Genomic DNA, 16,582 nt, shown 5'->3' on the forward strand with positions numbered 1-16,582 from the left:
AGTTTGTCTGCTGCTCCTTCGCAGACAGTTAAGATAACAAAATAAGTTTATTGGGTAAAAATGTTTCTGTGAAATTATTGATGTCTTCTGCTGTAGCTAAAAACAAACAAAATGTGATACTGTTCAGAAGTCATTAAATTTTGTCTTCTTCCTTCAATTTGTTTATTTTTTTCTTGGAATATTGACAAAATGTGTGATATAACTTCTTACTGTGAAAGGAAGCACAGTTATATATATATATATATATATATATATATATATATATATATATATATATATATATATATATATATATATATATAAAAAAAAGTCAAATCTATAAAGGAACATTCACATACAGCAAAATGCAGCAAATGTATTGTAAAATTATCCTATCACAAAAACTCTGTTCCATAGATATAAACATCTGCAGATCAATGGGATAGTCACATAAATTCTGTAACAATAGCCCATAATCAGGATAGGATGACAGCATCTACTTCGCGAACTGCTGATAACAAGTTTAAGTTTGTAAACTGAGTAATGAAAAAGGACAGCAAAATGGTAACAGTTTTTTTTTATTATTATTTCAGTGTTGACTGTTGAGGCCATAGAGTCAGATGATTATACTAAAAGTAGGTTTATGGCTGTGTCTTGTAAATTAAGTAGACTAAAAAGACTACCATGATGCTAAAAAACACTGCATTTGTCATTATGAAAACGTGCTGCAATGCAATATATTAAAAAATGTGATTATTGAAACCTAAATGTATGGATTGAAATGTATTTATTTATTAGTTTCTGTGGTCTTGAGTAATTTTAGTCTAGCCAAATGAAAATGCACAAAATTTGTTTAGAGTTCTTGGCATAACATTGGTCAGTGTGCATTGACATACCTTTTTAGCTCTAGTAGTGTGCTTGCCTACGGTACACTTTCCTACACAAGGGCATCCCAATGACAATAAATGAGTTGTGGCATAAAGCTTCAAGTGTCTGGGCTATTAGGCCTCTTTCACATTTCCATCTGTACGGGGCCGTCACAAACCGTCGGCCCTACGTACCTGCAGTTTCCCAACGCATCCGCTGCCCATTATGAAGTCCGGGGAGGGAGGGCGAAGTTCCGGCCGCGCATGCGCGGTCGGAAATGGCGGATCCGATGGACAAAAAAAGTTCCCTTGAATGCTTTTTCGTCACGACGGATGGCAAAAAGCGACACATCCGTTGCACGACGGATGCGATGTGTGGCCATCCGTCACAATCAGTCGGCAATAACAGTCTATGGCAAAAAAAACGCATCCTGTGGCACATTTGCAGGATCCGTTTTTTTTTTGCCAAACGACGGATTGCGAAGGATGGCAAAAAACGGAAATGTGAAAGAGGCCTTAGCCGAGCATATGGGTTACAAGACTATTCCTTTGCAAACACTGAGCATAAAAACTAATACTGAAATCAAGTAAAAATGTGAAATGTAAAAAATAAGACAAGAAAAACTACAAAAACAAGCATCTACAATCTAACTATTTGCTTGCTTGGAAACTCAGACATGAAATGAAACGTAACCCATCCTTGTCAGACTTGAGCTAAACTGCGACTTTTTTTATAGTGCTACAGATTGAGTCTAATGATTCAGCTACAGCTGCAGTCTACAGCAATTCATTGAGTTATAAGCAATTCGGGTGGACTGCAGCTGTATTTAACTTCTTTGTACCAGGTCAATTTTTCCTTTTTTTCCTCTCCTTCTTCCAAGAGTCATAACTTTTTTTTCCGCCCATATAGCCGTTCGAGAGCTTGTTTTTTTGCGACATGAGTTGAAATTTAGAATGACATTACTCATTTTATCATATGATGCACTGGAAAACAGGTAATAAATCTTAAGTACATTGAAATTGCAATTAAAATTGCAATTCCACAATTGGTTTTGTTTTTTTCATTTACCATGTTCTCTATATGGTAAAACTGACGTGGCAATGTTCTCCAGGTCAGCACAAGTACACAAGTACCAAACATGTATATTTTTTTATTGTTGAAAGAAAAATCTAAACTATGTGAAATAGCACTTTTGCTTGTGTTGCCATTTTTCCAAGACCCGTAACATTTTAATTTTTTGCATATGGGGCTGAGTGAGAGCTTTTTTTTAATCGCTTGAAGCTGATCTTTTTACTGATACCATTTTGGGGGTAGGTACGATGTTTTGATCACCTCTTAATTCAAGAATTTTGATATTTTTCTTCCTTACACTGTTTACCAAATGGATTAATTTGGTTTATATTTTGATATTTCAGATATTTTTGAATGCAGTGATGTCAAATATGTGTATTTTTTTCATTTATTTTTAATGGGGCAAAAGGATCTGATCTTTTGTATTTTTTTTACATTTTTTATAACTTATTTTAACTTTTTACCGTAACTAATAGTCCCCTTAGTGGACTTGAAGCTGTGATCATCTGATCGCTTGTGCTATATATGCTATGTATAGAGAAAATCACAATCTTCTATGAACGCCAGCAGCAGGCTGACTTTCATAGGAGTATTGTCATGACAGTGTGAGGCTAGTCACTTCTCACGGGTAAGCTGTGAGTCAGAGTGGTCAGGGAGTCCAAGGTCAGAAGTCAGGAGGGAATGTCAAAAACAGAAGGAAGAGACAAAAGCGTAGTCAGTAGTGTTGAGCGATACCGTCCGATACTTGAAAGTATCGGTATCGGATAGTATTGACCGATACCCGAAAAGTATCGGATATTGCCGATACCGATACCCGATACCAATACAAGTCAATGGGACACCAAGTATCGGAAGGTATCCTGTATGGTTCCCAGGGTCTGAAGGAGAGGAAACTCTCCTTCAGGCCCTGGGATCCATATTAATGTGTAAAATAAAGAATAAAAATAAAAAATATTGATATACTCAGCTCTCCGACGCAGCCTAGACCTTACCGATGTAACCGGCAGCTTCCGTTCCTAAGAATGAGCGCTTGAAAGACCTTAGATGACGTCGCGGCCTGTGATTGGTCGCGTGAGCGGTCACGTGACTGCCACGCGACCAATCACAAGCCGCGACGTCATCTAAGGTCTTTCAAGCGCTCATTCTTAGGAACGGAAGCTGCCGGTTACATCGGTAAGGTCCAGGCTGCGTCGGAGAGGTGAGTATATCAATATTTTTTATTTTTATTCTTTATTTTACACATTCATATCGATCCCAATACTGATTCCCGATATCACAAAAGTATCAGATCTCGGTATCGGAATTCCGATACAGCAAATATCGGCCGATACCCGATACTTGCGGTATCGGAATGCTCAACACTAGTAGTCAGGTAACATTCCAAGGTCAGAAGCCAGGAGATTAACGGATCAGAACTGATGGGGTTAAGCAAGCACATGGTCAGAACGACAGGCAACAGATCAAGCAAACAGAACTCAAGTAACAGGGAGCACAAAACACAAACCTCACAAGTTGAATTTATGTCTGGAAGTGGTCTGGGAGAAGCTGCTCAGTTAAGTAGGCATGCAATTACCTGGAATAGTGAACACCTGAGACAGCTGACGCCTCCCAGTGGCAGATTGGCTAGTTGAGCTGTCAATGAGCACACCGAAAGCTCAGCATGCCCCTGAACCAGACTAGATGGTCACGCTGTCAATTCAATTGCTGACAGCTTCAGCATGCCCCTATACCAGACTGGATGGTCGAGCTGTCAGTAACTGCATCCCAGACACCCTGAGGGGTGGAACTGTGACAGACAGGCTATCATGGTAACCCATTGGTGCCTTACGAACACATCATGGGCATATGGAATTTACAACAACAAATATTTAAATAGGGCACCACTCAAAATATATTGGATCAGCTTATCACATACTGATAAGTGACAAATTACCCCTTCAAGACGGAGTTCTTTTTGATTTTTGCATTTCTGGTTTTTGCTTCTCTTCTTCCCAGAGCCATAACTTTTTCCATCAATATGGCCATCAGAAGGCTTGTTTTTTGTGGGACAAGTTGTTCCTTTGAACAGCACAAATTTTACAAAATTGTGTACTAAAAATATGGAAAAAATTCCAAGTGCAGTGAAATTGCAAAAAATGTGCTAATTCCACAAACTTTAGATTTTTTTTACCATGTTCACCAAATGCTAAAACTGACCTGTCAGTATGATTCTCCACATGATTATGAGTTCATAGACATCAAACATGTCTAGATTCTTTTTTATTTAAGTGGTGAAAAAGAAATCCAAAATTTGTTTAAAAAAAATTGCATCATGTTTCAAGACCTGTAGTGTCTCCATTTTCCCTGATCTCGGGTTGGGTGAGGGACTATTTTTTGAGTGCGGAGGTGTTGTTTTTAATGATACCATTCATCTTGGTGCAGATATGATCTTTTGATCGCCTGTTATTGCATTTTAATACAATGTAGAGGTGACCAAAAATTGTAATTCTGGTGTTTTGACTTTTTTCTCATCACGCTGTTTTAGTGATCGGGTTAACTCTATAGATCTTGATAGATCTGGCGATTCTGAATGCGGTAATACCAAATATGTGTATGTTTGAGTTTTTTTATTGATTTATTTTGAATAGGAAAAATGGGGGTAATTTGAAGTTTTATATTTTTTTATTTGTTTTATATTTTTTAAAACTTTTTTTTAACTTTTGGCATGTTTCAATAGTCTCCATGGGAGACTAGAAGCTGACATATCTCTGTCACCTCTGCTACATACAGGTGATGATCAGATCACCTGTATGTAGCAGAAATGCTGACTTGCTATGAACGCCGACCACCCGTCGGCGCTCATAGCAATCTGGCAATGACAAAAGTAGAGGTCTGGTGGAGACCTCAGGTCGTCATGTCAACCCATTGGTGACCGGGTCACCGATGGATGGATTTCTGGCACGATTGCTGGAAGTGCATGTTAAATGCCGCTATCAGAGTTAGACAGCAGCATTTAACGGGTTAATAGCCATGGGTGGACATGCACCGGAAAAGTTGTTGGCTCAGCGGCGGAGACACGATATTACGATATAATAATTGAGAGTACCATCAAAAACTCTGATAGCCTAATAAATACCTACCAAGTATGCTGTAATGCTGTCAGAGATTAAAAGTGTCATTTAACAAGTTAACAGATATTAAAGGCACATGCTGGTTAAGTAAATTAGCTATCATCTGCTTGGAAAGATGCCAGCTCGGCATACAAGCTCGCATCAAAGGCTGGGACATGACTTTTTATGTACATGTATGTCAATGGTCGTGAAGGGATTATATAAAAGTCAATCAGTAGTGCTACAAAAAGTCAGAGTGTAAAACAGGCCTTAACCCCTTTCTGACCTCGGACGGGATAGTACATCCGAGGTCAGAAGCCCCGCTTTGATGCAGGCTCCTGCGGTGAGCCCGCATCAAAGCCGGGACATGTCAGCTGTTTTGAACAGCTGACATGTGCCCGTAATAGTCGCGGGCAGAATCGCGATCTGCCCGCGCCTATTAACTAGTTAAATGCCGCTGTCAAACGCAGACAGCGGCATTTAACTACCGCTTCCGTCAGGGCGGCGGGAAATGATCGCATCACCGACCCCCGTCACATGATCGGAGGTCGGCAATGCTTCAGCATTGTAACCATAGAGGTCCTTGAGACCTCTAAGTTTACTGATCTACGGTAGCTGTGAACGCCACCCTGTGGTCGGCGCTCACAGCACACCTGCATTTCTGCTACATAGCAGCGAACATCAGATCGCTGCTATGTAGCAGAGCCGATTGAGAGGTGCCAGCTTCTAGCCTCCTATGGAGGCTATAGAGGCATGGCAAAAGTTAAAAAAAAAGTAAAAAAAGTGAAAAAAATAAAAAAAATATAAAAGTTTAAATCACCCCCCTTTCGCCCCAATCAAAATAAATCAATTAAAAAAATCAAACCTACACATATTTGGTATTACTGCGTTCAGAATTGCCCGATCTATCAATAAAAAAAGCATTAACCTGATTGCTAAACAGCGTAGCGAGAAAAAAATTCGAAACGCCAGAATTACGTTTTTGGTCGCTGCGACATTGCATTAAAATGCAATAACGGGCGATCAAAAGAACGTATCTGCATTGAAATGGTATCATTAAAAACACCAGGTCGGCACACAAAAAATAAGCCCTCAACCGACCCCAGATCATGAAAAGTGGAGACGCTACGAGTATTGGAAAATGGCGCATTTTTTTTTTTTTAGCAAAGTTTGGAATTTTTTTTCACCACTTAGATACAAAATAACCTAGTCATGTTAGGTGTCTATGAACTCGTACTGACCTGGAGAATCATAATGGCAGGTCAGTTTTAGCATTTAATGAACCTAGCAAAAAAGCCAAGCAAAAAACAAGTGTGGGACTGCACTTTTTTTGCAATTTCACTGCACTTGGAATTTTTTCCCGTTTTCTAGTACACGACATGGTAAAACCAATGATGTAGTTCAAAATTACAACTTGTCCCGCAAAACATAAGCCCTCACATGGCCAAATTGATGAAAAAATAAAAAGTTATGGCTCTGAGAAGGAGGGGAGTGAAAAACGAACACGGAAAAACGGAAAATCCCAAAGTCATGAAGGGGTTAAAGCGCCAATTCCAAGTCAGCAAGTTATTATGTACATAACAACATCACGTTTAATATATATATATATATATATATATATATATATATATATATATATATATATATATATATATACAATATTTGTCATTATTAGAAATAAACATTTGGCAGCTAAAGGAATGTTTTTTTGACAAACCAGATACTCAGATAACCCCTTCCTAACAAGTGACATACATGTACATATGCAAATGGACTCTTCTCAGATGAGTTAGGAAAAAGCAGAATCTCAATTTGCAGACATGGTGTTTAGGGGTATTCTGGTTTGGCTTTTATCCTAAGTCATATGGCAAGGCTTGTTATTCACTTTTAGGATTACTACTTCCAATGTTTGCAACTGGAGTTCTAGGGCTCTTCCTCTCTGAAAAGGCACTTTGCATATTTCATTTTCCAGAGGAGAATGCATGACCTATAAGAATCCTCACTCTGACATGCAAAGGCCTGGCTTGTCACTTGCCACAAAGAAAATTGTTATCACTTAGATACATGTACATGAAATGCTGGGTGCGTTTTATACTACTGGCATCTGCATATAACAGCAGCAATCCTATATGAGCACCAATCACTGCTATTAACTGATGTCAGTCCTTCACACATACATTTAAGATGTCCATCCTCCCTCACCTACCCCATGGGGTATTGGGTTAGCTTAAGGCTGCGTGTCCACGTTCAGGATGGCCGGCGGTATCGCCGGAGCGGCGAAGCTGCTCGGCGATAAGCCCCGCCCCCTTCTGGGACGCGATGATGCCGGATGTGTTAACTGTACATATCCGGGATCATCGCCCCCCTCCCATAGGGCCCTGTGTTATGCCTTGCGGGGACGCTGCGTCCCCGCAAGGTGTACGGACATGCTGCGATCTGAAAAGACGCGCAGCATGTCCGGAGTCGCAGGGCCACCGCGTGCGGGTTTCCACGCATAGTGGACACGGGATTTCAAAAAATCCCCTCCACTATGCTGGAACATCTGGACGCTGCGTGTTTGACGCTGCAGCTCTGCACAGCGTCAAACAAGCAGCGTTTACTGACCGTGGACACATACCCTTAGATAAAATTATTTAAAAAAACATAAAAATTTGAATCAACCATCTTGGCTTGCATAAAAAAAAATCATATTTGGTATGTTGTACCTTTAAAAGTTTGAACTATCAAAATATATAATCATTTGAGCAATACATAAATGCCTTAAAGCAAAAAACAAAGTTTTTAAATTGAAATGCAAGAATTGACATTTTGGACCCCTCACTTACCCTGAAAATACAAAGAAAAGTGATCGAAATATGACTTGTACTCAAAAATATTAAGTATCTCACTACACAAAAACAAGCCTGATGGAAAAATAAAGTTATGAGGTTAATAAAATGGAGACACATACCAATTTTTTCTTTATACATGTTTCTGATTTTTTTTTCACAACTAATATAAAAAGATAAAGAATAATACATTTTTTTTTACCAAAATATAATAAACACCCTAAAATTAAAAAAACAAAAACAATGAAGGAATTGTTTTTTTTTCGCCACTTCTATGCACTTAGATTTTATATTCCCAGTTTAATTGGATGTTAAAATGAATTGTGTCATTCAAAACTACAGCTTATCCAACCAAATACAAGCCCTGATATGGTTTTGACCATAGAAAAATAAAAACATTATGGCTCTTAGAGCACAAAATAAAAAAAAATCACAGAAGCAAAAATTGGCCTGATGAGAAGGGGTCAATGGTCGTGCATTTGCCATAGTTTATAATATATAATTGCTGTAATGAAAATCAACACTCCATTCACTGACTTCCTGGCAAGCTAATGATGAGCTTTTGCAGTTACTAAGCATTCAACCCAACTAAGCAGGTGCAAAGCAGAACTCTTATACTTGCTTTAGCCAAACTGTTATAGTCTCTCACCATAGTATTGCTGAAAGTGTCCAGATTTCCATAATGGCCTAAACAAGTCCAACAAGTTTTACAAATGACATTTAAGAACACAAAAGCATAATAACAACAGCTAATTTCACCAGTATTGGGCTGATTCCTAAACTTAATCGAAATGGAAAGAATTGATATTTGAGCCTTTGGATTAGTTTCTTTACATGTCCGGTGATTTGGGCTTTCACAACAGGGAGCTATTTTTATGCTCCAGATTTGTGTCTGAAAACTTTCCAGTTTCAGTTATCATACAGCAATTTAGAAATGTACAAAGAAGACAAAGCATTGCACAACACTTAGACAAGTAGGGAATGCAGCTTATGTTTCCAACAAATCAGCTACTGTACAAATTTCACCTTACTATCTATGGCATGTACAATGTCATACACTAATGTCGTTATCTTGTGAGCCCATTTGTAATCCTAAAACTAAAATTCTTCATCTGTAATTTTTCCAATGTACTTTCCAGTAGTATCAAAAAGTAACTCAGGACAAATGACTCCATTTGAAAACCATGTTAGCGTCTCAAAGCTGGTCATCACACACCACTCATCTCAGAGTACATGGAGACAAGGGGAAGTATGAGGAACAACTTTTGTTTTTATTTGAAGTGAAACTTACATGATTTATAAAAATACATTAAAATATGTTTTCTCATTTTGTAAATGATGACTAGGATATGGCATGGCTTTTTGACTTATGAGGCATCTGACCACCAGGACCTTCATTTACCTTGAGAATGAAGGGTAAACATTGCTGGTGTTATTTTTCACCACATTTGCTGATTTTCCCCATTAAAGTGTACATACCCTACATCACTATTGACTTTTATGAATTTTATCTTTTCTCTTCTATACAGTGGACTATATAGAGATCCATATTTAACATTACGATTATTATAAATGTCAAGTCTCTACTTTTCAATGTTACAAGTTTATATACAGGGTGGGCCATTTATATGGATACACCTAAATAAAATGGGAATGGTTGGTGATATCAACTTCCTGTGTGTGGCAACATTAGTATATGGGAGGGGGAAAGCTTTTCAAGATGGGTGGTGACCATGGCAGCCATTTTGAAGTTGGCCATTTTGGATCCAACTTTATTTTTTACAATTTAAAGAGGGTCATGTAACACATCAAACGTATTGAGAATTTCACAAGAAAAACAATGGTTTGTGTTATGATCCTAGTGGCAAGGATCGCAAATCTGACTAGCTAAGAAACTGAACCGACGACTAGCTCTGGGGAAGTGGTAACTGAATTGACCGCAACCTGATCCTATCCGCAAACAACTATAAGTAGCCGTGGAACGTTACCTGGAAATCCTAGACGTCTCGTCACGGCCTGAGAAACTGACTATTCCTAGAGAGAAAGTAAGTCCTCACTTGCCTCAGAGAAATTACCCCCAAAGATATAGAAAAGCCCCCCACAAATATTAACGGTGAGTTAAGGGGAAAGCACATACGCAGAGATGAAATAGATTTAGCAAATGAGGCCCACTAACACTAAATAGCAGAAAATAGGAAGAGAACTGTGCTGTCAATGAAAAACCCTATTCAAAATATCCACGCAGAGATTGCTCAAGCCCCCGCACCAACTAACGGTGCGGGGGAAGCAACTCCGTACCCCAGAGCTTACCAGCAGCAAGAAATCACATATTAGCAAGCTGGACTAAACTCATCATAAACAGAAATCATATTGCAGACAGATGTGCAAAAAATAATCAAACAGAACTTAGCTTCTCATGAAGAGACAGAAAACCAAGATAGTCAGGAGTAATCAGAATAGCACTGAATACATCGACAGCCGGCAACAAGTGGAGGTACAGCAGAGCTAAATAGGAACCTCCCTAGAGAATAACGAGGCAGCTGATCCTACCACAGACCCGCAAGATAACAAACAAAGCCACCAGGGGGAGCCCAAAAATAAAACTCACGCAATACCACCTGTGACCACAAGAGGGAGCCCGAAAACAGAGTTCACAACAGTACCCCCCCCTTGAGGAGGGGTCACCGAACCCTCATCAAAACCCCCAGGGCGATCAGGGTGAGCCACATGGAAGGCACGAACCAAATCGGCCGCATGAACATCAGAGGCGACAACCCAGGAATTATCCTCCTGACCATAGCCCTTCCACTTAACCAAATACTGAAGCCTCCGTCTAGAAACACGATAATCCAAGATCTTCTCCACCACGTATTCCAATTCACCCTCAACCAGCACAGGGGTAGGAGGCTCAACCGAAGGAACCACAGGCACCACATACCTCCGCAACAACGACCGATGGAACACATTATGAATAGCAAACGATGCTGGGAGGTCCAGACGAAATGACACAGGGTTAAGGACTTCCAAAATCTTATAAGGACCGATAAACCGAGGCTTGAACTTAGGAGAGGAGACCTTCATAGGAACAAAGCGAGAAGACAACCACACCAAGTCCCCAACGCGAAGTCGGGGACCCACACAGCGACGGCGGTTGGCAAAGCGCTGAGCCTTCTCTTGTGACAGCTTCAAATTGTTCACCACATGATCCCAAATCTGATGCAACCTATCCACCACAATATCCACTCCAGGACAGTCAGAAGGCTCCACCTGACCCGAGGAAAAACGAGGATGAAACCCCGAATTACAAAAAAAAGGAGAAACCAAAGTAGCAGAACTAGCCCGATTATTAAGGGCAAACTCGGCCAATGGCAAAAAAGTGACCCAGTCATCCTGATCAGCAGAAACAAAACATCTTAAATAAGTTTCCAAGGTCTGATTAGTTCGCTCGGTTTTGCCATTCGTCTGAGGATGGAAGGCCGACGAAAAAGACAAATCAATGCCCATCTTAGCACAAAAGGTCCGCCAAAATCTAGACACAAACTGGGATCCTCTGTCGGAAACAATATTTTCAGGGATCCCGTGCAAACGAACCACATTTTGAAAAAACAGTGGAACCAACTCGGAGGAGGAAGGCAACTTAGGCAAGGGCACCAAATGGACCATCTTAGAAAAATGATCACACACCACCCAGATGACAGACATTCTCTGAGAGACAGGGAGATCTGAAATAAAATCCATGGAAATGTGAGTCCAAGGCCTCTTCAGGACAGGCCAAGGTAACAACAAACCACTGGCACGAGAACAGCAAGGCTTAGCCCGAGCACAAATTCCACAAGACTGCACAAAGGAACGCACATCCCGCGACAAGGAAGGCCACCAAAAGGACCTGGCCACCAAATCTCTGGTACCAAATATTCCAGGATGGCCCGCCAACACCAAAGAATGAACCTCGGAAATGACTCTACTGGTCCATCTATCTGGGACAAACAGTCTATCCGGTGGACAACGATCAGGTCTATCCGCCTGAAACTTCTGCAACACTCGTCGCAAATCTGGGGAGATGGCGGACAAAATCACCCCTTCTCTGAGGATACAAGCCGGCTCTGAATCTCCAGGAGAGTCAGGCACAAAACTCCTAGACAGAGCATCAGCCTTCACATTCTTCGAACTAGGCAGGTACGAGACCACGAAATCAAAACGAGAGAAAAACAACGACCAACGAGCCTGTCTAGGATTCAGCCGCTTGGCCGACTCGAGATAAATCAGATTTTTGCGATCAGTCAAGACCACCACACGATGCTTAGCTCCCTCGAGCCAATGTCGCCACTCCTCAAATGCCCACTTCATAGCCAACAACTCCCGATTACCGACATCATAATTCTGCTCGGCAGGCGAAAACTTTCTTGAAAAGAAAGCACATGGCTTCAAAACAGAGCCATCAGAGCTTCTCTGCGACAAAACAGCCCCCGCTCCAATCTCAGAAGCATCAACCTCGACCTGGAAAGGAAGAGAGACATCTGGCTGACATAAGACCGGAGCAGAAGAAAACCGGTGCTTCAGCTCCCGAAAGGCCTCCACAGCCGCAGGAGACCAATTAGTAACATCAGAACCCTTCTTGGTCAAATCCGTCAAAGGCTTAACAACACCAGAAAAATTAGCGATGAAGCGACGGTAAAAGTTAGCAAAACCCAAGAACTTCTGAAGACTCTTAACAGATGTAGGCTGAGTCCAGTCATGAATAGCCTGAACCTTGACTGGGTCCATCTCAATAGTAGAAGGAGAAAAAATGAAACCCAAAAAAGAAACCTTCTGGACTCCAAAAAGACATTTTGAGCCCTTCACAAATAAAGCATTGGCACGCAGGACCTGAAACACCATCCTGACCTGCTAAACATGGGACTCCCAATCATCAGAAAAAAACAGAATATCATCCAGATACACAATCATAAATGTATCCAGATATTCGCGGAAGATGTCGTGCATGAAGGACTGAAAGACAGAAGGAGCGTTAGAAAGTCCAAAAGGCATCACCAAGTACTCAAAGTGGCCTTCGGGCGTATTAAATGCAGTTTTCCATTCATCACCCTGCTTAATACGCACAAGGTTATAAGCACCACGAAGATCTATCTGGGTGAACCAACTAGACCCCCTAATGCGAGCAAACAGATCAGATAACAATGGCAAAGGATACTGAAATTTGACCGTGATCTTATTTAGAAGGCGATAATCAATACAAGGTCTCAGGGAACCATCCTTCTTAGCCACAAAAAAGAACCCCGCACCAAGAGGGGAGGAGGAGGGGCGAATAAGTCCTTTCTCCAAAGACTCCTTTATATAACTCCGCATAGCAGCATGCTCCGGCACTGACAAATTGAAGAGTCGTCCCTTAGGAAACTTACTACCAGGAATCAAATTTATAGCACAATCACAATCCCTATGAGGGGGTAGAGAACTGAGTTTGGGCTCATCAAATACATCCTGGTAGTCCGACAAAAACGCAGGGACTTCAGAAGGAGTGGATGAAGCAATTGACACCACAGGAGCGTCGCCATGAATTCCCTGGCAACCCCAACTTGACACAGACATTGCTTTCCAATCCAGGACTGGATTATGAGTCTGCAACCATGGCAGACCCAACACGACGACATCATGCAAATTATGCAGTACAAGAAAGCGAATCACCTCCTGATGAACAGGAGTCATGCACATGGTCACTTGCGTCCAGTACTGAGGTTTATTCATAGCCAATGGTGTAGCATCAATTCCCCTTAGTGGAATAGGGAATTTTAAAGGCTCCAAAACAAAACCACAGCGCCTGGCAAATGACAAATCCATCAGACTCAGGGCAGCACCTGAATCCACAAAAGCCATAACCGGGTAAGATGACAGGGAACAAATCAGGGTAACAGACAAAATGAACTTAGGCTGTAAAGTACCGATGGTGACAGACTTATCAATCTTTTTTGTGTGCTTAGAGCATGCTGAGATAACATGAGCTGAGTCACCACAGTAAAAGCACAACCCATTTTGCCGTCTATAACTTTGCCGCTCACTTCTGGTCAGAATTCTATCACATTGCACAGACTCAGGTGTCTGTTCAGAAGACACCGCCAAATGGTGCGCAGGTTTGCGCTCCCACAAACGCCGATCAATCTGAATGGCCAGAGTCATTGACTCATTCAGACCTGCAGGCGTAGGGAACCCCACCATGACATTCTTAATGGCTTCAGAAAGACCTTTTCTGAAATTTGCAGCCAGAGCACACTCATTCCATTGAGTAAGCACCGACCATTTCCAAAATTTCTGGCAATACACCTCTGCTTCATCTTGCCCCTGAGAGAGGGCCAACAAAGCTTTTTCAGCCTGGTTCTCAAGATTAGGTTCCTCATAGAGCAATCCAAGGGCCAGAAAAAACGCATCCACACTGAGCAATGCAGGATCCCCTGGCGCCAATGCGAAGGCCCAATCTTGAGGGTCGCCGCGCAAGAAAGAAATAATAATCTTAACTTGCTGAACGGAATCACCAGAGGAACGAGGTTTCAAAGAAAGAAACAACTTGCAATTGTCCTTAAAATTCAGGAACCTAGATCTATCTCCAGAAAACAACTCCGGAATAGGTATTCTAGGCTCTGACATAGGACTGTGAACAACAAAATCCTGAATACTTTGTACCCTTGCAGCAAGATGATCTACACTGGAGGCCAAACTCTGGATATCCATGTCAGCAGCTGAACTCAGAGCCACACCAAGATTAAGAGGAGGAGAGAGGCTAGACACACAGCAGCTAGACACACAGAAACAAAACAAAAAAAAAACTCAAGGCTTCTCTTCTCCTGCTTCTGCCATGCAATTAACACTTTATAGGCCGGCTGTACTGTTATGATCCTAGTGGCAAGGATCGCAAATCTGACTAGCTAAGAAACTGAACCGACGACTAGCTCTGGGGAAGTGGTAACTGAATTGACCGCAACCTGATCCTATCCGCAAACAACTATAAGTAGCCATGGAACGTTACCTGGAAATCCTAGACGTCTCGTCACGGCCTGAGAAACTGACTATTCCTAGAGAGAAAGTAAGTCCTCACTTGCAGAGAAATGACCCCCAAAGATATAGAAAAGCCCCCCACAAATATTAACGGTGAGTTAAGGGGAAAGCACATACGCAGAGATGAAATAGATTTAGCAAATGAGGCTCACTAACACTAGATAGCAGAAAATAGGAAGAGAACTGTGCGGTCAATGAAAAACCCTATTCAAAATATCCACGCAGAGATTGCTCGAGCCCCCGCACCAACTAACGGTGCGGGGGAAGCAACTCCGTACCCCAGAGCTTACCAGCAGCAAGAAATCACATATTAGCAAGCTGGACTAAACTCATCATAAACAGAAATCATATTGCAGACAGATGAGCAAAAAATAATCAAACAGAACTTAGCTTCTCATGAAGAGACAGAAAACCAAGATATTCAGGAGTAATCAGAATAGCACTGAATACATCGACAGCCGGCAACAAGTGGAGGTAAAGCAGAGCAAAATAGGAACCTCCCTAGAGAATAATGAGGCAGCTGATCCTACCACAGACCCGCAAGATAACAAACAAAGCCACCAGGGGGAGCCCAAAAATAAAACTCACGCAATACCACCTGTGACCACAAGAGGGAGCCCGAAAACAGAGTTCACAACAGGTTTGCTTGGTTTTAACGTAATTTTATTCTTTCATGAGTTATTTACGAGTTTATGACCACTTATAATATCTGTTCAAAGTGCTGCCCATTGTGTTGGATTGTCAATGCAATCCTCTTTTCCCACTCTTGATACACTGATAGCAACACCGCAGAAGAAATACTGTGTGGCTCATTGGATAGCACTGCAGCCTTGCAGCGCTGGGGTCTTTGGTTCTAATCCCACCTTGGACAACATCGGCAAAGAGTTTGTATGTTCTTCCCGTGTTTGCGTGGGTTTCCTCCGGGCACTCTGGTTTCTGATAGGGAATTTAGATTGTGAGCCCCATCAGGGACAGTGATGATAATGTGTGCAAACTGTAAAGCGCTGCGGAATATGTTAGCGCTATATTAAGAAAAAAGAAAGATAATTAAATCTTCTTTCCTCTAGACAAAGAAGGTGCCCCCTTGTCACTATTGAAGACCTAGGTATTAAAAGATCTTTAGAAAGAATGCCCCTTCATATATTTTTACACTATAATAAGATCTCCCCTAAGTCATTATTTTTCTAAACTGAATAACTCTACCCACTCCCTTAAAAACCTTGTTCTCTCTGTAATTTTTCCAATGTACTTTCCAGTAGTATCAAAAAGTAACTCCGGATAAATGACTCCATTTGAAAACCATGACATATCACATCACATATCACATATTTAAAACTCTGGCCCGCTAGCCAAATCTTGCATGCAGTGTGAGTATACTTGAAGCCGGGCGGGTCCCCTGAGTATATTTGGCCCCATTGCAAGGTGGTGTGGGACAGGTATTATGCCACCGCTCAGCATTGCACTTTCAACTATATTCAAATCCTAAACTGTCAATACAGTTGAAAGCAATGCCGATATTCCCCCTCTGCTTCTGATGTCTCTGCACAGCGGTCGCGATGACATGATTGCAACGCACCCGCTGTACCTAGATGTGCAGAGGATCTGAAGACACCATGAGGAAACCGGAACAGTGGGGGAATGAGCAGATGTGAGAATATATTTATTTTATTTTTTTAATGTGGGGGCCTATCATACTTTATGGAG

General features: G+C 41.4%; 1 long non-coding RNA gene across 1 annotated transcript in view; it reads left to right on the plus strand.

Moving 5' to 3' along the window:
- Positions 1–602: 602 nt before the first annotated feature.
- The window catches only part of LOC143818413 (uncharacterized), a 185,639-nt gene continuing 169,659 nt past the window's right edge, over positions 603–16,582 (plus strand). The window contains exon 1 of the long non-coding RNA XR_013224524.1: positions 603–614. This is a non-coding gene — a long non-coding RNA (uncharacterized LOC143818413). The remainder of the gene's footprint in view (positions 615–16,582) is intronic.

The sequence above is a fragment of the Ranitomeya variabilis genome, chromosome 3 (assembly GCF_051348905.1).
Source record: "Ranitomeya variabilis isolate aRanVar5 chromosome 3, aRanVar5.hap1, whole genome shotgun sequence".
In the NCBI taxonomy this organism is placed as follows: Eukaryota; Metazoa; Chordata; class Amphibia; order Anura; family Dendrobatidae; genus Ranitomeya; species Ranitomeya variabilis.